The 27,227-nt window shown below is 47.6% G+C and overlaps 1 long non-coding RNA gene across 1 annotated transcript; it reads left to right on the top strand.

Moving 5' to 3' along the window:
* The first annotated feature begins 288 nt into the window (after positions 1-288).
* On the top strand, positions 289-25,695 carry LOC310904895. The gene is made up of 2 exons (XR_014588675.1): positions 289-2,304; positions 15,795-25,695. It is a non-coding gene; the product is annotated as an uncharacterized lncRNA (long non-coding RNA).
* Positions 25,696-27,227: the final 1,532 nt, after the last annotated feature.

The raw sequence follows: 27,227 nt of genomic DNA, 5'->3' as shown, positions 1-27,227 counted from the left end.
TCGATCAGTTAGTAATATTGTAATACCGGCGGCGAGTACGGGGAGTGATAGAAGGAGTAGGATGGCGGTAATTAGTACGGATCAGACAAATAGTGGGGTTTGGTATTGTGAGAGTGCGGGGGGTTTTATGTTGATGGCTGTGGTGATAAAGTTGACGGCCCCAAGGATGGAGGAGATACCGGCTAAGTGGAGTGAGAAGATAGCCAGGTCTACTGAAGCTCCGGCGTGGGCAAGGTTACCTGCTAGGGGAGGGTAGACAGTTCAGCCTGTGCCAGCGCCAGCTTCTACAGTGGATGAGGCTAGTAGGAGGAGGAATGATGGGGGGAGGAGTCAAAAGCTTATGTTGTTTATTCGCGGGAATGCTATGTCGGGGGCACCGATTATGAGGGGGACTAATCAGTTGCCGAATCCTCCGATCATGATGGGTATGACTATAAAGAAGCTTATTACAAAGGCGTGAGCGGTAACGATTACATTGTAAATTTGGTCGTCGCCTAGGAGAGTTCCTGGTTGTCCTAGTTCTGCACGGATTAATAGGCTGAGTGCGGTGCCGACTATTCCTGCTCATGCCCCGAAGATGAGGTACAGGGTGCCAATATCCTTATGGTTAGTGGAAAATAGTCATCGGTTGATGAAGGTGACGGGTAAGATGGCTGAGTGTTGAAGCGTTAGGCTGTAGTCCTTTTTACAGAGGTTTAATTCCTCTTCTTATCGGCTCTGTAGTGAAATTCATGTTGAGTTGCAAGCTCATCGATGCGCACTAGGGTGCGTCAGGGTCTTTGTAGGCAGAAGCCAATTGGTTTAGGCATTTAGCTGTTAACTAGAGTTTTGTGGGATCGAAGCCCATCTGTCTAGGGAGGCTTTAGCTTAATTAAAGCGTCTGACTTGCATTCAGAAGATACAGGTTAATATTCTGTAAGTCTTAATGTGCAGAAACTAAGAGGGTTTAACTCTTATTTAAGGCTTTGAAGGCCTTTGGTTTGGGGTGTTATCCTAAGTTTCTAGACAATGGCATGTATTATTGGGGACAGGGGAAGTAAGAGGATTGATAGTGAGGCAAGGACCGCAGTAGGTGTGCTTGGGGCTTTGCTAGTGTATCATTGTTTTATGTGGTTAGAGGAGTTGGGGGGAAGGGTAATTGTTGAGTGGTATGCGAGGCGTAGGTAGAAGAAGAGGCTGAGCAGTGATAGCATGGCAATTGCCATGGCTGCTGGTGTTATTTCCTGTTTAGTTAGTTCTTGGATGATAAGTCACTTTGGTATAAAGCCTGTTAATGGGGGGAGGCCTGCTAGGGATAAAAGTACTAGTATTAGGGTGGCGTTTAGCACTGGGGTTTTTGTTCATGAGGTTGTGATCATGGATAGGTTAAGGGCTTTGATTTTGTTAAGGGCTAGGAATACGGCAGATGTTATGATTGTGTATAGGTAGAAGGTAAGTAAGGCCAATTTGGGGCTGTAAACTAGGATGATGGCGATTCAGCCTAAGTGGGAGATGGACGAGAAGGCTAGGATTTTGCGTGTTTGTGTTTGGTTCAGTCCTATTCAGCCTCCTAGTGCTGTTGAGGCTAGGGCCATGGCGGTGAGTAGAGCTGGGTCGAGGGATTTGGATGTTAGTAGGAGCAGGGTTAGTGGGGGGAATTTTATGAGGGTCGAGAGTAGCAGGGCTGTTATTAGTGGCGATCCTTGTAGTACTTCTGGGAATCAGAAGTGAAATGGCACTAGGCCCAGTTTAATAGCGATTGCTGCTGTCAGTAGTAGACAGGAGGTTGGGTGGTTTATTTGTGTGATGTCTCATTGGCCGGTGACTCAGGCATTGGTTATGCTAGAGAATAGGACCAGGGCGGAAGCAGCTGCTTGGGTTAGGAAGTATTTCGTTGCGGCTTCTACTGCTCGTGGGTGGTGGGATTTGGCAATTAGGGGAATGATGGCTAGTGCGTTGATCTCCAGTCCTGTCCAGGCCAGAACTCAGTGGTTGCTGGAAATTGTGATTGTGGTGCCCAAGATGAGGCTGAAGGTTATGATTGGGGTCGCGTAAGGGTTCATTAGTAGAGGAGGGGGTTAAACCATCATTTTCGGGGTATGGGCCCGATAGCTTGATTAGCTGACTCTACTAGAAAATAATATAAGGGAAGTATGGAGAATTTTGATTTCTCTTGTGTGGGTTCAATTCCTACTTTTCTAAGGTCAACAGGAAATGAGAGGGCTGTTATACCTCTATGTTCACTTTATCATAGTGACCCTTTGTAGTTCAGGCACATTTCCTTATGTAAGGAGGTAGGCCTGCATAGCAGATAGGTATGCTGATGTGTCAGAGGCACAGAGCTAGTGTGAGGGGTAGGAAGTTTTTTCATAGTAGGTGCATTAGTTGGTCATATCGGAATCGTGGGTATGAAGCTCGGACCCATAAGAAACCAGAAGATAGTAGGAGGACTTTTGTGGCTAGGATGACGGGGAATAGTTCTGTGGGTGGCCCTAGGGCGCTTGGGTTTAGGAATATGATGGCTGTAAGTGTATTTATTAGCATAATGTTCGCATATTCAGCTAGGAAGAATAAGGTGAAGGGTCCTGCGGCGTATTCAACGTTAAACCCTGAGACTAGCTCAGATTCACCCTCTGTGAGGTCAAAAGGAGCTCGGTTTGTCTCTGCTAGGGTGGATACGTATCATATTATTGCTAGGGGTCATGAGGAGAAAATGAAGTATAGAGGCTCCTGTGCGATGGCAAAGGAGCTGAGTGTGTAGCTTCCGCTTAGTATGATTATTGATAGCAGGATTATGGCCAGTGTCACTTCGTATGAAATGGTCTGTGCTACTGCCCGTAGGGCTCCGATTAGTGCGTATTTTGAGTTCGAGGCTCAGCCTGATCATAGGACTGAGTAGACGGCTAGGCTTGACATGGCTATTAGGAAGAGAACTCCGAGGTTTAGATCTGCTAGGGGAAATGGGAGTGGTAGTGGTGCTCAAGTGGTGAGGGCTAGGACAAGGGCTAGTATTGGTATCAGAATGAATAGAAGTGGGGAAGAGGTAGAGGGTCGGATGGGCTCTTTGGTAAATAGTTTCAGTCCGTCCGCAAATGGTTGAAGTAGGCCAAAAGGCCCGACAACGTTAGGGCCTTTGCGGGATTGTATGTAGCTTAGGATTTTCCGTTCTACTAGGGTTAGGAAGGCTACGGCAATCAGGATTGGGATGATGTATAGGAGGGATATAACGAGGCAGCTTAGTGTTGTTATTTGAATCATGGGTGAAGCTAGGGAGAGGATTTGAACCTCTGGGGAAAGGGCTTAAGCCTTCTGCACTTGCCGGGCTCTGCCACTCTAGCTGGTCCTTTTCTAGGATTGAAAGTGGTGGGGGAAGGCCCTCTTCACGGTTTAGTTGGTTTCACTGCTTAGAGGGGGGGGGCGTGCTTGTGGTATTGGCCCCACTTTCCCGGTCCTTTCGTACTGGGGAGAGTGTGTCATAGATAGAAACCGACCTGGATTGCTCCGGTCTGAACTCAGATCACGTAGGACTGTTAATCGTTGAACAAACGAACCCTTAATAGCGGCTGCACCATTAGGATGTCCTGATCCAACATCGAGGTCGTAAACCCCCCTGTCGATATGGGCTCTTGAGGGGGATTGCGCTGTTATCCCTGGGGTAGCTTGGTCCATTAATCAATTATATTGGGTCTGGTCACTGTTAGCACTTTGAGGGGTAGCTCTAGGTAAAGAGGTATGGTCTTGTTTTTGGAGGATTTGTTCTCCTCCAAGGTCGCCCCAACCGAAAAATATCGACCAGGCTCTGCGATGGTAGTGGCCCCAGTGGGGTTGATTGAGGATTCGCGGTGGTCGTTGATTTTTAAGTTCCACAGGGTCTTCTCGTCTTATGTTCACATCCCCGCTTTTGCACGGGGAGATCAATTTCACTGATTATCTGTGAGAGACAGTTAAGACCTCGTTTAGCCATTCATACAAGTCTCGATTTATGGGACAATTGATTGCGCTATCTTTGCACGGTTAGGATACCGCGGCCGTTAAACCTAAGTCACCGGGCAGGCATCACCTTCAATACTTGTTTAATTTGCTGAAGGCTATGTTTTTGGTAAACAGTCGGGCCTTATTAATTTGCCGAGTTCCTTTCACAGATTTTAATCGCTCTTATAGGCGCTCCTGAGTCGGGTTAACAGGGTTAGTTAATACGTGGTCTTGTAGGGGTTTTTGTATCTGTCTAGGTCTGTTAATAATGTTTCTATGTAAGCTTGCGCCGTTAGAGGGGTGTGGCCCTGTACATGAGGGGCCTAGGATGATTCCTAGGATTGTTATGAGGATGGCAGCGGTTTTGGTGATAAGGGGTATGGTTATTGGGGGGGTTTTGGTTGGTGTGATGAAAGAGGTAATGATTATTCCTGCTGTAATGCTGCCTAGGGCGAGTCGGGTTAGGGGGGCGGTGATTAGTGGGTTGTTTTCGTTTATTGATACTATTGGGGGGATTCGGGTTTGTCCAGCTTGGACTAGGATGGTTATGCGGATGCTGTAGGTTGCGGTGAATGCTGTGGCTATAAGGGTTAGGAGTAGGGCTCAAGTATTTAGGTATGATGTGTTTAAGCTTTCGATGATGAGGTCTTTTGAGTAGAATCCGGCTAGGAATGGGGTTCCTATCAGCGCCAGGTTTCCGATGGTTAGGCAGGAAGTAGTGACTGGGAGTATTTTCTGTAGGCCTCCTATCTTTCGGATATCTTGTTCTCCGTTTAGGTTGTGGATGATAGACCCTGAGCATAGGAATAGTATGGCTTTAAAGAAGGCATGGGTTGAGATGTGTAGGAAGGCTAGTTGTGGGAGGTTTAGTCCGATAGTGACTATTATTAGTCCTAGTTGGCTGGATGTTGAGAAAGCAATGATTTTTTTGATGTCATTTTGGGTTAGGGCGCATGTGGCAGCGAATAGGGTTGATAGAGCACCTAGGCATAGGCAGGCAGTTAGGGCTGTCTGGTTGGTGGCTAGCAGGGGGTGCATGCGGATGAGCAGGAAGATTCCGGCTACTACTATGGTACTGGAGTGCAGTAGGGCTGATACTGGGGTGGGGCCTTCTATTGCTGCGGGCAGTCATGGGTGGAGTCCAAATTGGGCGGATTTTCCTGCGGCTGCGAGGATTAATCCTATGAGGGGGAGGATTGGGGTTTGGTGGGGGTGTACGGCTTGTTGGATCTCTCAGGTGTTGAATGTTGAAGCTAGTCATGCTATGCTCAGGATCAGTCCGATGTCTCCGATTCGGTTGTAGATTACGGCTCGTAGGGCGGCGGTGTTGGCATCTGCTCGGCCTTGTCATCAGCCGATGAGAAGGAAGGACATGATTCGTACTCCTTCCCAGCCTACGAATAGGAGGAATATGTTGTTTGCGGTTGTTAGGAGGAGTATGGCGACTAGGAATGTCAGTAGGTAGGTGAAAAATTTTGTTACGTATGGCTCTGAGGCCATGTATCATATGGCGAATTGTAGGATTGATCATGTTACAAATAGGGCGATTGGAAGAAATGTTATTGAGTATTGGTCTATTTTTAGGCTCAGGGGGATTTTAAAGTTTATAATGAATTTTCACTCCCAGTGGCAGGTGACAGATTCTACTCCCGAGTAGATGAATGCGGTTGTAGGGGCTAGGCTAATTAGGAATGCGGTTTTAACAGCACGGGTGGTGGCTTGTGGGGTGTTTTTAAAGTTTTTAAATAGAAATGGCAGGATGATTGGGGTTAGGAGGATTGTCAGCGTGAGTAGTGTGAGGGAGTTGATTAGTAGTGTGGGGTTCACTACTTTTACTTGGATTTGCACCAAGATGGGTGGTTCCTAAGACCAGTGGATTGCTGTTATCCTTTAAAAGTAAGGGGGCTGAGGTTTTAGGCTCAGATGTAAGAGTTAGCAGCTCTTGTTGGTTAAACCCTCCCCTCGGCAGGTAAGAAGGTTTGAACTTCTATTCTTAGAATCACAGTCTAATGTTTGGTTTAAACTATACTTGCATGAGGGGATTCCGGAGATCAGTTCGGGTTTGAGGATTAGGAGGAATATTGGGATAATGTGGAGTGTTATGAGCAGGTGTTCTCGCGTGGTTGAGTTTTGCATAGATGTGATGTGGGAGGGGATTGAGCCTCGTTGGGTCATTAGTAGTATGAATAAGGTGTAGGAGGCGGTTAGTAGGGTTGCGATTCCTGTTAGGATGATCGTGAAGGCAGATCAGTTGAATAAGGTGATTATAATGGTTAGCTCTGCTATGAGGTTTGTTGTTGGGGGTAAGGCTATGTTTGTTAGATTGGCCAGCAATCATCAGGTAGCTATGAGTGGTAGGAGAGGTTGTAGGCCTCGTGTGAGTAGTAGAATTCGGCTGTGCGTACGTTCATAGTTTGTGTTGGCTAGGCAGAATAGTATGGAGGAAGTTAGTCCATGGGAAATTATTAGGATCATTGCCCCTGAGAATGATCAGTGGGTTTGGATTATTCCTGCGGCGATAACTAGGCCTATGTGGCTAACGGATGAATAAGCGATTAGTGATTTTAGGTCTGTCTGTCGTAGGCAGATTGAGCTAGTCATTAGGGCGCCTCATAGGGCCAGGGTTAGGAAGGGGTAGTGCAGGAGGTTGGACAGTGGGCCCATAAATAGAGTGACTCGTATAATTCCGTATCCTCCTAGCTTTAGTAGTAGGGCGGCGAGGAGTATTGAGCCTGCGATGGGTGCTTCTACGTGGGCTTTTGGCAGTCAGAGGTGTAGGCCGTATAGTGGGGCTTTTACTATGAATGCTATGAGCAGTGCTAGACCTGATAGTATTCCTGTCCATGAGGTGGATAGGGTTGGGTGGGTTAGTTGTAGGGTTGGCAGGTGCAGGGTGCCAATTTTCACGTATAGGTGTATGATTGTGATTAGCAGGGGTAGAGAGCTTACTGGCGTGTAGAATAGCAGGTAGATGCCAGCGCTTAGGCGTTCTGGTTGGTTCCCCCATCGGGTGATTAAGATTAGGGTGGGAATGAGGGTTGCTTCAAATGAGATGTAAAATAGTGCTAGTTCTGTGGTGGAAAAGGCTAGTAGGATGAATGGCTGGACTGCGACTAAGGTTGAGATAAAGATTCGTTTGCGTTGTAGGGGTTCTTGTTGCAGGTGGTTTTGGCTTGCTATGATTATGAGTGGGAGTAGTCAGCAGGATAGTACTAGGAGGGGGGATGAGATTTGGTCAATTCCTGTTCAGTTGGATAAAAATTTGTAGGGGTAGTAGGTTGGGATTAATCACTGTAGGCTTAGGGCAGCGATTAGGAGGCTGTATAAGGTGGTGTTAGTCCATAGAAATTTTGGTGGAGACAGCAGGGCTGTTGGAAGAAGTATGATTGTGGGTAGGATGATTTTTAGCATTGCAGGAGGTTTAGGTTGTGTAGATGGTCGGAGCCATGTGTGCGGGTGGAGGCTACTAGGATGGCCAGGCCTGTGCCCGCCTCACACGCTGAGAAGGTTAGCATGAGAATTGGTACCATGGTGAATGAGGAGACTTGGTTTTCGATGGATCATATTGATAGGCCTACGAATATCGATAATATTATGCTTTCAAGGCATAGTAGGGCGGATACTAGGTGGGTTCGGTGGAAGGCTAGTCCTAGTCCGCTGAAAATGAAGGCTGAGTAGAAGCTTAAATGTAGGGGCGACATAAGAAAGTTACAGGGTTGGCTGTAATCTGCTGGGTCGAAACCAGCTATCTTTTTGGTTAGACTAACTTTCTGTTATTCTGCTCATTCTAGGCCCCCTTGAATTCACTCGTAGGCCAGTCCGAGTGTTAGGAGAAGGAGGATCACTACAGTTCAGGTGAGGGTCATTAGGGGGGATTGGAGTTGGACGGCTCATGGCAGGGGGAGTAGGAGGGCGATTTCTAGGTCGAATAGGACGAACAGGATGGCTACTGAGGAAGAATCGGACTGAGAATGGTAATCGAGCAGATCCAAGTGGGTCGAATCCACATTCGTACGGTGAGAGTTTCTCTGAGTCGGGGTTTATTTGGGCGAGTCAGAAGTTTAATGCGGTTAGGGCGGCGCTTAGGATTGATGATAGGGCGAATATGAACATGAGTGCGTTCATTGCTCTCCTCTGGGTTTATACCAGATTCTAGAGATTGGAAGTCAATTGTAATTAATATACTAGAAGAGCAAGATCCTCATCAGTAGATGGTTATGTAGAGGAATAGTCAGATGACGTCTACGAAGTGTCAGTATCAGGCTGCTGCCTCGAATCCGAAGTGGTGGTCTGATGTAAAGTGGAACTTGATCAGTCGGAAGAGGCAGACGGTCAGGAAGGAGGATCCGATGATTACGTGGAGTCCGTGGAATCCAGTGGCAACGAAGAAGGTAGATCCGTAGACGCTATCGGCGATTGAGAATGGGGCTTCGTGGTATTCTATTGCTTGTAGGGCTGTGAAGTAGAATCCCAGGAGGATCGTTAGGGTTAGGGCGTGGATGGCGTGTTTTCGGTTTCCTTCTGTGATGCTGTGATGGGCTCACGTTACGGTAACGCCTGAGGCTAGTAGGATGGCTGTGTTTAGTAGGGGGACTTCTATCGGGTTGAGTGGTTTAATTCCTGTTGGGGGTCATTGGCCTCCTAGTTCTGGGGTTGGGGCCAGGCTCGAGTGGAAGAACGCTCAGAAGAACCCTAAGAAGAAGAATGCTTCGGATGTGATGAAAAGGATTATGCCGTATCGTAGGCCTTTTTGGACTGTGGGAGTGTGATGGCCTTGGAAGGTGCTTTCTCGTACAATGTCTCGTCATCATTGGAGTATTACTAGGAGTATTGAGATGAGGCCTAGGGTTAGTAGTATGGATGAGTTGTAGTGGAATCACATGATTAATCCTGAGGTTGTGAGTAGGGCGGCGGCTGCCCCGAAGATTGGTCAAGGGCTTGGGTCAACTATGTGGTATGAGTGTGCTTGGTGTGCCATTAGATGTTTTCTTGTAAGTATAGGCTTAGAAGGAGCACGAAGACGTAGGCCTGGATTATGGCTACTGCTACTTCTAGGATGGTTAGGAGTAGTAGGATGATTATTGTTAGGATGGATACTGCAGGAAGGGTGGGTATTAATGCAATGGAGGCTGTAGAGATGAGTTGGATGAGTAAGTGTCCTGCTGTAAGGTTGGCTGTAAGGCGGACTCCGAGGGCTAGGGGGCGGATTAGTAGGCTGGTTGTTTCGATCAGGATTAGTGCGGGGATTAGGGGTGTAGGGGTACCTTCGGGTAATAGGTGGGCTAAAGAGGCTGATGGTTGGTTTCGTAGGCCTGTTAGTAGTGTGGCGAGCCATAGTGGGAAGGCTAGGGCTATGTTCATAGATAGTTGGGTGGTTGGGGTGAATGTATATGGAAGGAGGCCTAGAAGGTTGATTGTAAGAAGTATGATTATTAGGGATGTAAATATTATGGCTCATTTGTGGCCATTTTTGTTGAGTGGGACTATTAGTTGTTTTGTGATTAGGTGAAGGAGTCATGTTTGGATAGTAGAAAGGCGGTTGTTGATTCATCGGTTGTTTGGGGACGGGAATAGTAGGGCTGGGAAGAGTAGGGATAGTAGGATTAAGGGGATGCCAAATAGATTGGGGCTGGAAAATTGGTCAAAGAAGCTTAGGTTCATGGTCAGGATCATGGTGTGGGTTTGGTAGTGAGGGAGGTCTTATTTGATGGGGGGTTGGTTGTGGTGAAGGCTAGTAGTTTTGGTTGGATGAGGAGTGCTAGGGTTAATCAGGTTATAATTATGATTGAAAATCATGGTGCGGGGTTAAGCTGTGGCATATCATTAAGGAGGGGGAAGTCCCTCTTTGGCTAGCTTAAAAGGCTAGTGCTGTTGCATAGCTTCTTAATGATTAGGATGATGATAGAAGGGACGATCAGGCCTCGAAATGTGGGAGTGGGGTTGATTCTACTACAATGGGTATGTAGCTGTGATTAGCCCCGCAAATTTCTGAGCATTGTCCGTAAAAAATCCCAGGCCGGGTGGTAATGAATGAAGTTTGGTTTAGTCGGCCTGGGATTGCGTCTGTTTTAACTCCGAGCGTTGGGACTGCTCAGGAGTGGAGTACGTCTCCTGCAGTAATGATCACGCGGATGGGGGATTCTATTGGGATAACTACGCGGTGGTCAACTTCTAGCAGTCGGAAGTGGCCGTTGGGTAAGTCTGGGGTGGGCACTATGTAGGAGTCGAATGATAGGTCTTTGAAGTCTGTGTATTCGTAGCTTCAGTATCATTGGTGGCCGATGGCTTTTAGGGTGAGGTCTGGTTCGTCGATTTTGTCCATTATGTAGAGGATTTGTAGGGATGGGAGGGCGAGGAGTACCAGGACGATAGCAGGTAGGATTGTCCAGATCAGCTCTACTTCTTGGGCGTCTACAGCATTGGACGAGAGTTTTTCTGTTAGTATGTGGGCTAAAAGGTAGAGAACTAGGCTGCAGATAGCTAGGGCAACGATTAGGGCGTGGTCGTGGAATTCAACGAGTTCTTCTATGATGGGTGATGAGGCGTCTTGGAATCCTAGTTGGGAGTGGTTGGCCACATGAGATGTACAGGATTTTTACCTGTGATTTAGTCTTGACAAGGCTATGTAATTGGTTTACTAACGTCTCATAAGAAAGAAGCATGAGCGGTTAATGCAGTTGGCTTGAAACCAGCATGTGAGGGTTCGATTCCTTCCTTTCTTGTACTTGGACGAAGGCCGGTTCCTCGAAAGTATGGTATGGGGGAGGGCAGCCGTGGATTCATTCAACGTTTGTGGTAGTTAGTTCTGGTTGTAGGACTTTTCGTTTGGCCGAAAAGGCTTCTCAGATGATGAATATTAGTATGATTACGGCTACTATTGAGATTAGGGAGCCGATGGAGGAAATGGTGTTTCATAGTGTGTAGGCGTCGGGATAGTCCGAGTATCGTCGGGGTATTCCTGCTAGGCCTAGGAAGTGCTGGGGGAAGAACGTTAGGTTTACTCCTGTAAATATTACCCCGAAGTGGGCTTTTGCTCATGTTTGGTGTAGGGTAAACCCAGTGAGTAGTGGGAATCAGTGAGTAAATCCTGCTAGAATGGCAAAGACGGCGCCTATGGATAGGACGTAGTGGAAGTGGGCAGCTACGTAGTACGTGTCGTGCAGGGCGATGTCTAGGGAAGAGTTTGCAAGAACGATTCCTGTTAATCCTCCGATGGTAAATAGGAAGATAAATCCTAGAGCTCATAGTATTGGGGGGGTCTCATTTGATTGTTCCTCCGTGCAGGGTGGCTAGTCAGCTAAATACTTTGATTCCGGTAGGGATGGCAATGATTATAGTGGCTGATGTAAAGTAGGCTCGGGTATCAACGTCTATTCCTACTGTAAACATGTGGTGAGCTCAGACGATGAATCCTAGGAAGCCGATGGATAGTATGGCTCAGACTATTCCCATGTAGCCGAAGGGCTCCTTTTTGCCTGAGTAGTACGTGACTACGTGTGAGATGATTCCGAACCCCGGTAGGATCAGAATATAGACTTCTGGGTGTCCGAAGAATCAGAATAGGTGTTGGTACAGGATTGGGTCTCCTCCTCCAGCGGGGTCGAAGAATGTGGTGTTTAGGTTTCGATCAGTTAGTAATATTGTAATACCGGCGGCGAGTACGGGGAGTGATAGAAGGAGTAGGATGGCGGTAATTAGTACGGATCAGACAAATAGTGTCCACTTCCACTACGTCCTATCCATAGGCGCCGTCTTTGCCATTCTAGCAGGATTTACTCACTGATTCCCACTACTCACTGGGTTTACCCTACACCAAACATGAGCAAAAGCCCACTTCGGGGTAATATTTACAGGAGTAAACCTAACGTTCTTCCCCCAGCACTTCCTAGGCCTAGCAGGAATACCCCGACGATACTCGGACTATCCCGACGCCTACACACTATGAAACACCATTTCCTCCTAGTCCTAGGACTTAGAGAAACTCCAGTACTAAAAATAGTAAACACAAGCAATAATTTCATATACTTCACTCTCACTCACCACTCAACTATCAGCTAACCACACCCCCGTCCACATAGCTTAACACAAAGCATGGCACTGAAGTTGCCAAGATGGCATAAAACATGCCTGCGGACAAAAGACTTAGTCCTAACCTTACGGTTGGTTTTTGCTAAATATATACATGCAAGTATCCGCGCCCCAGTGTAAACGCCCTCGACCACCTACCCCCATACAGGCCTTGAGGAGCGGGTATCAGGCACACCCAAGTAGTAGCCCAAGACGCCTCGCTAAGCCACGCCCCCACGGGTATTCAGCAGTAATTAACATTAAGCAATGAGTGCAAACTTGACTTAGTTATAGCAACAGCCTACCTTCAAGGGTTGGTAAATCTTGTGCCAGCCACCGCGGTCATACAAGAAACCCAAATCAACCGTCCTATTGACACGGCGTAAAGAGTGGTAAAATGCCTATCCTAGCTAACTAAGATCAAAATGCAACTGAGCTGTCATAAGCCCAAGATGCACCTAAACACACCATTAAGATGATCTTAGGAACTAACGACTGATTTAAACCCACGAAAGCCAGGGCCCAAACTGGGATTAGATACCCCACTATGCCTGGCCCTAAATCTTGATACTTACTTTACCGAAGTATCCGCCAGAGAACTACGAGCACAAACGCTTAAAACTCTAAGGACTTGGCGGTGCCCCAAACCCACCTAGAGGAGCCTGTTCTACAATCGATAATCCCCGATTAACCCAACCACCCCTTGCCAACACAGCCTACATACCGCCGTCGCCAGCCCACCTCGAATGAGAGCACAACAGTGGACACAATAGCACCCCGCTAATAAGACAGGTCAAGGTATAGCCTATGGAGTGGAAGAAATGGGCTACATTCCCTATTCATAGGGCACACGGAAAGAAGCGTGAAACCACTTCTGGAAGGCGGATTTAGCAGTAAAGTGGGACAATAGAGCCTACTTTAAGCCGGCCCTGGGGCACGTACATACCGCCCGTCACCCTCCTCAAAAGCCACATCCCACATAACTAATACCATAAATACGCTGAAGATGAGGTAAGTCGTAACAAGGTAAGTGTACCGGAAGGTGTACTTAGAATATCAAGACGTAGCTATAACACCAAAGCACTCAGCTTACACCTGAAAGATATCTACTAGACCGGATCGTCTTGAAGCCCCCCCTCTAGCTCAACCACACAAATAGTACACCAAAACTAAAGAATTTACTAAACTAATTAAAGTAAAGCATTTTACAGTCTTAGTATAGGCGATAGAAAAGACACTTAGACGCGATAGAGACCCCAGTACCGTAAGGGAAAGATGAAATAGCAGTGAAACAATCAAAGCGACAGACAGCAAAGATCAACCCTTGTACCTTTTGCATCATGGTTTAGCGAGAACAACCAAGCAAAGTGAACTAAAGTTTGCCCCCCCGAAAGCCAAGCGAGCTACTTTCAAGCAGTTAAAGAGAGCGAACCCGTCTCTGTTGCAAAAGAGTGGGATGACTTGTCAGTAGAGGTGAAAAGCCAACCGAGCTGGGTGATAGCTGGTTACCTGTGAAACGAATCTAAGTTCCCCCTTAATCCTCCCTACCGGACATCCTGAACCCTAATGAGATGATTAAGAGCTCTTTAATGGAGGGACAGCTCCATTAAAAAAGGACACAACCTCGACTAGCGGATAATTCTTACTACTGATCCTACCGTGGGCCCTAAAGCAGCCATCAAAAAAGAGTGCGTCAAAGCTCCACCACCTAAAAATACCAAAATAAGATGATTCCCTTATCACAAACAGGTCAACCTATGAATATAGGAGAATTAATGCTAAAATAAGTAACTCAGGGCCACACCCCTCTAACGGCGCAAGCTTACATAGAAACATTATTAACAGACCTAGACAGATACAAAAACCCCTACAAGACCACGTATTAACTAACCCTGTTAACCCGACTCAGGAGCGCCTATAAGAGCGATTAAAATCTGTGAAAGGAACTCGGCAAATTAATAAGGCCCGACTGTTTACCAAAAACATAGCCTTCAGCAAATTAAACAAGTATTGAAGGTGATGCCTGCCCGGTGACTTAGGTTTAACGGCCGCGGTATCCTAACCGTGCAAAGGTAGCGCAATCAATTGTCCCATAAATCGAGACTTGTATGAATGGCTAAACGAGGTCTTAACTGTCTCTCACAGATAATCAGTGAAATTGATCTCCCCGTGCAAAAGCGGGGATGTGAACATAAGACGAGAAGACCCTGTGGAACTTAAAAATCAACGACCACCGCGAATCCTCAATCAACCCCACTGGGGCCACTACCATCGCAGAGCCTGGTCGATATTTTTCGGTTGGGGCGACCTTGGAGGAGAACAAATCCTCCAAAAACAAGACCATACCTCTTTACCTAGAGCTACCCCTCAAAGTGCTAACAGTGACCAGACCCAATATAATTGATTAATGGACCAAGCTACCCCAGGGATAACAGCGCAATCCCCCTCAAGAGCCCATATCGACAGGGGGGTTTACGACCTCGATGTTGGATCAGGACATCCTAATGGTGCAGCCGCTATTAAGGGTTCGTTTGTTCAACGATTAACAGTCCTACGTGATCTGAGTTCAGACCGGAGCAATCCAGGTCGGTTTCTATCTATGACACACTCTCCCCAGTACGAAAGGACCGGGAAAGTGGGGCCAATACCACAAGCACGCCCCCCCCCTCTAAGCAGTGAAACCAACTAAACCGTGAAGAGGGCCTTCCCCCACCACTTTCAATCCTAGAAAAGGACCAGCTAGAGTGGCAGAGCCCGGCAAGTGCAGAAGGCTTAAGCCCTTTCCCCAGAGGTTCAAATCCTCTCCCTAGCTTCACCCATGATTCAAATAACAACACTAAGCTGCCTCGTTATATCCCTCCTATACATCATCCCAATCCTGATTGCCATAGCCTTCCTAACCCTAGTAGAACGGAAAATCCTAAGCTACATACAATCCCGCAAAGGCCCTAACGTTGTCGGGACTTTTGGCCTACTTCAACCATTTGCGGACGGACTGAAACTATTTACCAAAGAGCCCATCCGACCCTCTACCTCTTCCCCACTTCTATTCATTCTGATACCAATACTAGCCCTTGTCCTAGCCCTCACCACTTGAGCACCACTACCACTCCCATTTCCCCTAGCAGATCTAAACCTCGGAGTTCTCTTCCTAATAGCCATGTCAAGCCTAGCCGTCTACTCAGTCCTATGATCAGGCTGAGCCTCGAACTCAAAATACGCACTAATCGGAGCCCTACGGGCAGTAGCACAGACCATTTCATACGAAGTGACACTGGCCATAATCCTGCTATCAATAATCATACTAAGCGGAAGCTACACACTCAGCTCCTTTGCCGTCGCACAGGAGCCTCTATACTTCATTTTCTCCTCATGACCCCTAGCAATAATATGATACGTATCCACCCTAGCAGAGACAAACCGAGCTCCTTTTGACCTCACAGAGGGTGAATCTGAGCTAGTCTCAGGGTTTAACGTTGAATACGCCGCAGGACCCTTCGCCTTATTCTTCCTAGCTGAATATGCGAACATTATGCTAATAAATACACTTACAGCCATCATATTCCTAAACCCAAGCGCCCTAGGGCCACCCACAGAACTATTCCCCGTCATCCTAGCCACAAAAGTCCTCCTACTATCTTCTGGTTTCTTATGGGTCCGAGCTTCATACCCACGATTCCGATATGACCAACTAATGCACCTACTATGAAAAAACTTCCTACCCCTCACACTAGCTCTGTGCCTCTGACACATCAGCATACCTATCTGCTATGCAGGCCTACCTCCTTACATAAGGAAATGTGCCTGAACTACAAAGGGTCACTATGATAAAGTGAACATAGAGGTATAACAGCCCTCTCATTTCCTGTTGACCTTAGAAAAGTAGGAATTGAACCCACACAAGAGAAATCAAAATTCTCCATACTTCCCTTATATTATTTTCTAGTAGAGTCAGCTAATCAAGCTATCGGGCCCATACCCCGAAAATGATGGTTTAACCCCCTCCTCTACTAATGAACCCTTACGCGACCCCAATCATAACCTTCAGCCTCATCTTGGGCACCACAATCACAATTTCCAGCAACCACTGAGTTCTGGCCTGGACAGGACTGGAGATCAACGCACTAGCCATCATTCCCCTAATTGCCAAATCCCACCACCCACGAGCAGTAGAAGCCGCAACGAAATACTTCCTAACCCAAGCAGCTGCTTCCGCCCTGGTCCTATTCTCTAGCATAACCAATGCCTGAGTCACCGGCCAATGAGACATCACACAAATAAACCACCCAACCTCCTGTCTACTACTGACAGCAGCAATCGCTATTAAACTGGGCCTAGTGCCATTTCACTTCTGATTCCCAGAAGTACTACAAGGATCGCCACTAATAACAGCCCTGCTACTCTCGACCCTCATAAAATTCCCCCCACTAACCCTGCTCCTACTAACATCCAAATCCCTCGACCCAGCTCTACTCACCGCCATGGCCCTAGCCTCAACAGCACTAGGAGGCTGAATAGGACTGAACCAAACACAAACACGCAAAATCCTAGCCTTCTCGTCCATCTCCCACTTAGGCTGAATCGCCATCATCCTAGTTTACAGCCCCAAATTGGCCTTACTTACCTTCTACCTATACACAATCATAACATCTGCCGTATTCCTAGCCCTTAACAAAATCAAAGCCCTTAACGTATCCATGATCACAACCTCATGAACAAAAACCCCAGTGCTAAACGCCACCCTAATACTAGTACTTTTATCCCTAGCAGGCCTCCCCCCATTAACAGGCTTTATACCAAAGTGACTTATCATCCAAGAACTAACTAAACAGGAAATAACACCAGCAGCCATGGCAATTGCCATGCTATCACTGCTCAGCCTCTTCTTCTACCTACGCCTCGCATACCACTCAACAATTACCCTTCCCCCCAACTCCTCTAACCACATAAAACAATGATACACTAGCAAAGCCCCAAGCACACCTACTGCGGTCCTTGCCTCACTATCAATCCTCTTACTTCCCCTGTCCCCAATAATACATGCCATTGTCTAGAAACTTAGGATAACACCCCAAACCAAAGGCCTTCAAAGCCTTAAATAAGAGTTAAACCCTCTTAGTTTCTGCACATTAAGACTTACAGAATATTAACCTGTATCTTCTGAATGCAAGTCAGACGCTTTAATTAAGCTAAAGCCTCCCTAGACAGATGGGCTTCGATCCCACAAAACTCTAGTTAACAGCTAAATGCCTAAACCAATTGGCTTCTGCCTACAAAGACCCTGACGCACCCTAGTGCGCATCGATGAGCTTGCAACTCAACATGAATTTCACTACAGAGCCGATAAGAAGAGGAATTAAACCTCTGTAAAAAGGACTACAGCCTAACGCTTCAACACTCAGCCATCTTACCCGTCACCTTCATCAACCGATGACTATTTTCCACTAACCATAAGGATATTGGCACCCTGTACCTCATCTTCGGGGCATGAGCAGGAATAGTCGGCACCGCACTCAGCCTATTAATCCGTGCAGAACTAGGACAACCAGGAACTCTCCTAGGCGACGACCAAATTTACAATGTAATCGTTACCGCTCACGCCTTTGTAATAAGCTTCTTTATAGTCATACCCATCATGATCGGAGGATTCGGCAACTGATTAGTCCCCCTCATAATCGGTGCCCCCGACATAGCATTCCCGCGAATAAACAACATAAGCTTTTGACTCCTCCCCCCATCATTCCTCCTCCTACTAGCCTCATCCACTGTAGAAGCTGGCGCTGGCACAGGCTGAACTGTCTACCCTCCCCTAGCAGGTAACCTTGCCCACGCCGGAGCTTCAGTAGACCTGGCTATCTTCTCACTCCACTTAGCCGGTATCTCCTCCATCCTTGGGGCCGTCAACTTTATCACCACAGCCATCAACATAAAACCCCCCGCACTCTCACAATACCAAACCCCACTATTTGTCTGATCCGTACTAATTACCGCCATCCTACTCCTTCTATCACTCCCCGTACTCGCCGCCGGTATTACAATATTACTAACTGATCGAAACCTAAACACCACATTCTTCGACCCCGCTGGAGGAGGAGACCCAATCCTGTACCAACACCTATTCTGATTCTTCGGACACCCAGAAGTCTATATTCTGATCCTACCGGGGTTCGGAATCATCTCACACGTAGTCACGTACTACTCAGGCAAAAAGGAGCCCTTCGGCTACATGGGAATAGTCTGAGCCATACTATCCATCGGCTTCCTAGGATTCATCGTCTGAGCTCACCACATGTTTACAGTAGGAATAGACGTTGATACCCGAGCCTACTTTACATCAGCCACTATAATCATTGCCATCCCTACCGGAATCAAAGTATTTAGCTGACTAGCCACCCTGCACGGAGGAACAATCAAATGAGACCCCCCCAATACTATGAGCTCTAGGATTTATCTTCCTATTTACCATCGGAGGATTAACAGGAATCGTTCTTGCAAACTCTTCCCTAGACATCGCCCTGCACGACACGTACTACGTAGCTGCCCACTTCCACTACGTCCTATCCATAGGCGCCGTCTTTGCCATTCTAGCAGGATTTACTCACTGATTCCCACTACTCACTGGGTTTACCCTACACCAAACATGAGCAAAAGCCCACTTCGGGGTAATATTTACAGGAGTAAACCTAACGTTCTTCCCCCAGCACTTCCTAGGCCTAGCAGGAATACCCCGACGATACTCGGACTATCCCGACGCCTACACACTATGAAACACCATTTCCTCCATCGGCTCCCTAATCTCAATAGTAGCCGTAATCATACTAATATTCATCATCTGAGAAGCCTTTTCGGCCAAACGAAAAGTCCTACAACCAGAACTAACTACCACAAACGTTGAATGAATCCACGGCTGCCCTCCCCCATACCATACTTTCGAGGAACCGGCCTTCGTCCAAGTACAAGAAAGGAAGGAATCGAACCCTCACATGCTGGTTTCAAGCCAACTGCATTAACCGCTCATGCTTCTTTCTTATGAGACGTTAGTAAACCAATTACATAGCCTTGTCAAGACTAAATCACAGGTAAAAATCCTGTACATCTCATGTGGCCAACCACTCCCAACTAGGATTCCAAGACGCCTCATCACCCATCATAGAAGAACTCGTTGAATTCCACGACCACGCCCTAATCGTTGCCCTAGCTATCTGCAGCCTAGTTCTCTACCTTTTAGCCCACATACTAACAGAAAAACTCTCGTCCAATGCTGTAGACGCCCAAGAAGTAGAGCTGATCTGGACAATCCTACCTGCTATCGTCCTGGTACTCCTCGCCCTCCCATCCCTACAAATCCTCTACATAATGGACAAAATCGACGAACCAGACCTCACCCTAAAAGCCATCGGCCACCAATGATACTGAAGCTACGAATACACAGACTTCAAAGACCTATCATTCGACTCCTACATAGTGCCCACCCCAGACTTACCCAACGGCCACTTCCGACTGCTAGAAGTTGACCACCGCGTAGTTATCCCAATAGAATCCCCCATCCGCGTGATCATTACTGCAGGAGACGTACTCCACTCCTGAGCAGTCCCAACGCTCGGAGTTAAAACAGACGCAATCCCAGGCCGACTAAACCAAACTTCATTCATTACCACCCGGCCTGGGATTTTTTACGGACAATGCTCAGAAATTTGCGGGGCTAATCACAGCTACATACCCATTGTAGTAGAATCAACCCCACTCCCACATTTCGAGGCCTGATCGTCCCTTCTATCATCATCCTAATCATTAAGAAGCTATGCAACAGCACTAGCCTTTTAAGCTAGCCAAAGAGGGACTTCCCCCTCCTTAATGATATGCCACAGCTTAACCCCGCACCATGATTTTCAATCATAATTATAACCTGATTAACCCTAGCACTCCTCATCCAACCAAAACTACTAGCCTTCACCACAACCAACCCCCCATCAAATAAGACCTCCCTCACTACCAAACCCACACCATGATCCTGACCATGAACCTAAGCTTCTTTGACCAATTTTCCAGCCCCAATCTATTTGGCATCCCCTTAATCCTACTATCCCTACTCTTCCCAGCCCTACTATTCCCGTCCCCAAACAACCGATGAATCAACAACCGCCTTTCTACTATCCAAACATGACTCCTTCACCTAATCACAAAACAACTAATAGTCCCACTCAACAAAAATGGCCACAAATGAGCCATAATATTTACATCCCTAATAATCATACTTCTTACAATCAACCTTCTAGGCCTCCTTCCATATACATTCACCCCAACCACCCAACTATCTATGAACATAGCCCTAGCCTTCCCACTATGGCTCGCCACACTACTAACAGGCCTACGAAACCAACCATCAGCCTCTTTAGCCCACCTATTACCCGAAGGTACCCCTACACCCCTAATCCCCGCACTAATCCTGATCGAAACAACCAGCCTACTAATCCGCCCCCTAGCCCTCGGAGTCCGCCTTACAGCCAACCTTACAGCAGGACACTTACTCATCCAACTCATCTCTACAGCCTCCATTGCATTAATACCCACCCTTCCTGCAGTATCCATCCTAACAATAATCATCCTACTACTCCTAACCATCCTAGAAGTAGCAGTAGCCATAATCCAGGCCTACGTCTTCGTGCTCCTTCTAAGCCTATACTTACAAGAAAACATCTAATGGCACACCAAGCACACTCATACCACATAGTTGACCCAAGCCCTTGACCAATCTTCGGGGCAGCCGCCGCCCTACTCACAACCTCAGGATTAATCATGTGATTCCACTACAACTCATCCATACTACTAACCCTAGGCCTCATCTCAATACTCCTAGCAATACTCCAATGATGACGAGACATTGTACGAGAAAGCACCTTCCAAGGCCATCACACTCCCACAGTCCAAAAAGGCCTACGATACGGCATAATCCTTTTCATCACATCCGAAGCATTCTTCTTCTTAGGGTTCTTCTGAGCGTTCTTCCACTCGAGCCTGGCCCCAACCCCAGAACTAGGAGGCCAATGACCCCCAACAGGAATTAAACCACTCAACCCGATAGAAGTCCCCCTACTAAACACAGCCATCCTACTAGCCTCAGGCGTTACCGTAACGTGAGCCCATCACAGCATCACAGAAGGAAACCGAAAACACGCCATCCACGCCCTAACCCTAACGATCCTCCTGGGATTCTACTTCACAGCCCTACAAGCAATAGAATACCACGAAGCCCCATTCTCAATCGCCGATAGCGTCTACGGATCTACCTTCTTCGTTGCCACTGGATTCCACGGACTCCACGTAATCATCGGATCCTCCTTCCTGACCGTCTGCCTCTTCCGACTGATCAAGTTCCACTTTACATCAGACCACCACTTCGGATTCGAGGCAGCAGCCTGATACTGACACTTCGTAGACGTCATCTGACTATTCCTCTACATAACCATCTACTGATGAGGATCTTGCTCTTCTAGTATATTAATTACAATTGACTTCCAATCTCTAGAATCTGGTATAAACCCAGAGGAGAGCAATGAACGCACTCATGTTCATATTCGCCCTATCATCAATCCTAAGCGCCGCCCTAACCGCATTAAACTTCTGACTCGCCCAAATAAACCCCGACTCAGAGAAACTCTCACCGTACGAATGTGGATTCGACCCACTTGGATCTGCTCGATTACCATTCTCAGTCCGATTCTTCCTCAGTAGCCATCCTGTTCGTCCTATTCGACCTAGAAATCGCCCTCCTACTCCCCCTGCCATGAGCCGTCCAACTCCAATCCCCCCTAATGACCCTCACCTGAACTGTAGTGATCCTCCTTCTCCTAACACTCGGACTGGCCTACGAGTGAATTCAAGGGGGCCTAGAATGAGCAGAATAACAGAAAGTTAGTCTAACCAAAAAGATAGCTGGTTTCGACCCAGCAGATTACAGCCAACCCTGTAACTTTCTTATGTCGCCCCTACATTTAAGCTTCTACTCAGCCTTCATTTTCAGCGGACTAGGACTAGCCTTCCACCGAACCCACCTAGTATCCGCCCTACTATGCCTTGAAAGCATAATATTATCGATATTCGTAGGCCTATCAATATGATCCATCGAAAACCAAGTCTCCTCATTCACCATGGTACCAATTCTCATGCTAACCTTCTCAGCGTGTGAGGCGGGCACAGGCCTGGCCATCCTAGTAGCCTCCACCCGCACACATGGCTCCGACCATCTACACAACCTAAACCTCCTGCAATGCTAAAAATCATCCTACCCACAATCATACTTCTTCCAACAGCCCTGCTGTCTCCACCAAAATTTCTATGGACTAACACCACCTTATACAGCCTCCTAATCGCTGCCCTAAGCCTACAGTGATTAATCCCAACCTACTACCCCTACAAATTTTTATCCAACTGAACAGGAATTGACCAAATCTCATCCCCCCTCCTAGTACTATCCTGCTGACTACTCCCACTCATAATCATAGCAAGCCAAAACCACCTGCAACAAGAACCCCTACAACGCAAACGAATCTTTATCTCAACCTTAGTCGCAGTCCAGCCATTCATCCTACTAGCCTTTTCCACCACAGAACTAGCACTATTTTACATCTCATTTGAAGCAACCCTCATTCCCACCCTAATCTTAATCACCCGATGGGGGAACCAACCAGAACGCCTAAGCGCTGGCATCTACCTGCTATTCTACACGCCAGTAAGCTCTCTACCCCTGCTAATCACAATCATACACCTATACGTGAAAATTGGCACCCTGCACCTGCCAACCCTACAACTAACCCACCCAACCCTATCCACCTCATGGACAGGAATACTATCAGGTCTAGCACTGCTCATAGCATTCATAGTAAAAGCCCCACTATACGGCCTACACCTCTGACTGCCAAAAGCCCACGTAGAAGCACCCATCGCAGGCTCAATACTCCTCGCCGCCCTACTACTAAAGCTAGGAGGATACGGAATTATACGAGTCACTCTATTTATGGGCCCACTGTCCAACCTCCTGCACTACCCCTTCCTAACCCTGGCCCTATGAGGCGCCCTAATGACTAGCTCAATCTGCCTACGACAGACAGACCTAAAATCACTAATCGCTTATTCATCCGTTAGCCACATAGGCCTAGTTATCGCCGCAGGAATAATCCAAACCCACTGATCATTCTCAGGGGCAATGATCCTAATAATTTCCCATGGACTAACTTCCTCCATACTATTCTGCCTAGCCAACACAAACTATGAACGTACGCACAGCCGAATTCTACTACTCACACGAGGCCTACAACCTCTCCTACCACTCATAGCTACCTGATGATTGCTGGCCAATCTAACAAACATAGCCTTACCCCCAACAACAAACCTCATAGCAGAGCTAACCATTATAATCACCTTATTCAACTGATCTGCCTTCACGATCATCCTAACAGGAATCGCAACCCTACTAACCGCCTCCTACACCTTATTCATACTACTAATGACCCAACGAGGCTCAATCCCCTCCCACATCACATCTATGCAAAACTCAACCACGCGAGAACACCTGCTCATAACACTCCACATTATCCCAATATTCCTCCTAATCCTCAAACCCGAACTGATCTCCGGAATCCCCTCATGCAAGTATAGTTTAAACCAAACATTAGACTGTGATTCTAAGAATAGAAGTTCAAACCTTCTTACCTGCCGAGGGGAGGGTTTAACCAACAAGAGCTGCTAACTCTTACATCTGAGCCTAAAACCTCAGCCCCCTTACTTTTAAAGGATAACAGCAATCCACTGGTCTTAGGAACCACCCATCTTGGTGCAAATCCAAGTAAAAGTAGTGAACCCCACACTACTAATCAACTCCCTCACACTACTCACGCTGACAATCCTCCTAACCCCAATCATCCTGCCATTTCTATTTAAAAACTTTAAAAACACCCCACAAGCCACCACCCGCGCTGTTAAAACCGCATTCCTAATTAGCCTAGCCCCTACAACCGCATTCATCTACTCGGGAGTAGAATCTGTCACCTGCCACTGGGAGTGAAAATTCATTATAAACTTTAAAATCCCCCTGAGCCTAAAAATAGACCAATACTCAATAACATTTCTTCCAATCGCCCTATTTGTAACATGATCAATCCTACAATTCGCCATATGATACATGGCCTCAGAGCCATACGTAACAAAATTTTTCACCTACCTACTGACATTCCTAGTCGCCATACTCCTCCTAACAACCGCAAACAACATATTCCTCCTATTCGTAGGCTGGGAAGGAGTACGAATCATGTCCTTCCTTCTCATCGGCTGATGACAAGGCCGAGCAGATGCCAACACCGCCGCCCTACAAGCCGTAATCTACAACCGAATCGGAGACATCGGACTGATCCTGAGCATAGCATGACTAGCTTCAACATTCAACACCTGAGAGATCCAACAAGCCGTACACCCCCACCAAACCCCAATCCTCCCCCTCATAGGATTAATCCTCGCAGCCGCAGGAAAATCCGCCCAATTTGGACTCCACCCATGACTGCCCGCAGCAATAGAAGGCCCCACCCCAGTATCAGCCCTACTGCACTCCAGTACCATAGTAGTAGCCGGAATCTTCCTGCTCATCCGCATGCACCCCCTGCTAGCCACCAACCAGACAGCCCTAACTGCCTGCCTATGCCTAGGTGCTCTATCAACCCTATTCGCTGCCACATGCGCCCTAACCCAAAATGACATCAAAAAAATCATTGCTTTCTCAACATCCAGCCAACTAGGACTAATAATAGTCACTATCGGACTAAACCTCCCACAACTAGCCTTCCTACACATCTCAACCCATGCCTTCTTTAAAGCCATACTATTCCTATGCTCAGGGTCTATCATCCACAACCTAAACGGAGAACAAGATATCCGAAAGATAGGAGGCCTACAGAAAATACTCCCAGTCACTACTTCCTGCCTAACCATCGGAAACCTGGCGCTGATAGGAACCCCATTCCTAGCCGGATTCTACTCAAAAGACCTCATCATCGAAAGCTTAAACACATCATACCTAAATACTTGAGCCCTACTCCTAACCCTTATAGCCACAGCATTCACCGCAACCTACAGCATCCGCATAACCATCCTAGTCCAAGCTGGACAAACCCGAATCCCCCCAATAGTATCAATAAACGAAAACAACCCACTAATCACCGCCCCCCTAACCCGACTCGCCCTAGGCAGCATTACAGCAGGAATAATCATTACCTCTTTCATCACACCAACCAAAACCCCCCCAATAACCATACCCCTTATCACCAAAACCGCTGCCATCCTCATAACAATCCTAGGAATCATCCTAGCCCTAGAACTATCGAACATAACACACACCCTCACTCACCCCAAACCAAACCCCCTCATAAACTTCTCCTCTGCATTAGGGTACTTCAACCCCCTAGTACACCGATTCTTCTCCAAAAACCTACTAGAAAAGGGACAAAACATTGCCCTACACTTGATCGACCTCTCCTGACTCAAAAAAATAGGGCCAGAGGGCCTTGCTGAACTACAAGTAGCCGCAAGCAAAGCCGCAACCTCAATACACACAGGGCTAATTAAGGCCTACCTAGGATCCTTCGCCCTCTCCATCCTGGTAATAATCCTAATAACACACAGACTCACTAATGGCCCCTAACATCCGCAAATCCCATCCCCTACTAAAAATAATCAACAACTCCCTAATCGACCTACCCGCCCCCTCCAACATCTCTGCCTGATGAAACTTCGGCTCCCTTCTAGCCATCTGCTTAGCCACACAAATCCTAACAGGCCTGCTACTAGCCATACACTACACCGCAGACACTTCACTCGCCTTCTCCTCAGTAGCTCACACATGCCGAGACGTCCAGTACGGATGGCTCATCCGCAACCTCCACGCCAACGGTGCTTCGCTCTTCTTTATCTGCATCTACTTACACATCGGACGAGGCCTCTACTACGGCTCCTACCTATACAAAGAAACCTGAAACACAGGAGTAATCCTCCTACTCACCCTAATAGCAACTGCCTTCGTAGGGTATGTCCTACCATGAGGACAAATGTCATTCTGAGGGGCCACCGTAATCACCAACCTATTCTCAGCCATCCCGTACATTGGGCAAACTCTAGTAGAATGAGCCTGAGGAGGATTCTCAGTAGACAATCCAACCTTAACCCGATTCTTCGCCATCCACTTCCTACTGCCCTTCCTAATTGCAGGAATCACCCTAGTCCACCTAACCTTCCTACACGAATCAGGCTCAAATAACCCACTAGGAATCGTATCAGACTGCGACAAAATCCCATTCCACCCATACTTCTCCATTAAAGACAGCTTAGGGCTTACCCTAATAATCACCCCTCTAATAGCACTAGCCCTATTTTCACCGAACCTCCTGGTTCTTGGAATCCTAGTTGGGAGTGGTTGGCCACATGAGATGTACAGGATTTTTACCTGTGATTTAGTCTTGACAAGGCTATGTAATTGGTTTACTAACGTCTCATAAGAAAGAAGCATGAGCGGTTAATGCAGTTGGCTTGAAACCCATCCCCAGTGGTGCAAGTGCACTCTCTGAACTCACTGAAGTGCATCCCCAGTGGTGCCAGTGCACTCTCTGCACTCACTGCACTGCATTCCCAGTGGTGCCAGTGCAATCTCTGGACTCACTGCAGAGCATCCCCAGTGGTGCCAGTGCACTCTCTGGACTCACTGTAGTGCATCCCCAGTGGTGCCAGTGCACTCTCTGGACTCACTGCACTGCATCCCCAGTGGTGTCAGTGCAATCTCTGGACTCACTGCAGTGCATCCCCAGTGGTGCCAGTGCACTCTCTGGACTCACTGCACTGCATCCCCAGTGGTGCCAGTGCACTCACTGGACTGACTGCACTGCATCCCCAGTGGTGCCAGTGCGCTCTCCGGAGTCACAGCACTGGCATCCCCAGTGGTGCCAGTGCACTCACTGGACACACTGTACTGCATCACAGGTGGTGCCAGTGCACTCTCTGCACTCACTGCACAGCATCCCCAGTGGTGCCAGTGCATTCACTGGACTCACTGGACTGCATCACCAGTGGTGCCAGTGCACTCTCTGGACTCACAGCACTGCATCCCCAGTGGTGCCAGTGCACTCTCTGGAGTCACTGCACTGCATCCCCAGTGGTGCCAGTGCAGTCTCTGG

Source organism: Anser anser (genome assembly GCF_964211835.1).
Source record: "Anser anser genome assembly, chromosome: 10".
Classification (NCBI taxonomy): Eukaryota; Metazoa; Chordata; class Aves; order Anseriformes; family Anatidae; genus Anser; species Anser anser.
The sequence above is the reverse complement of the archived record's forward strand: the minus strand, read 5'-3'. Positions and strand labels throughout refer to the sequence as shown.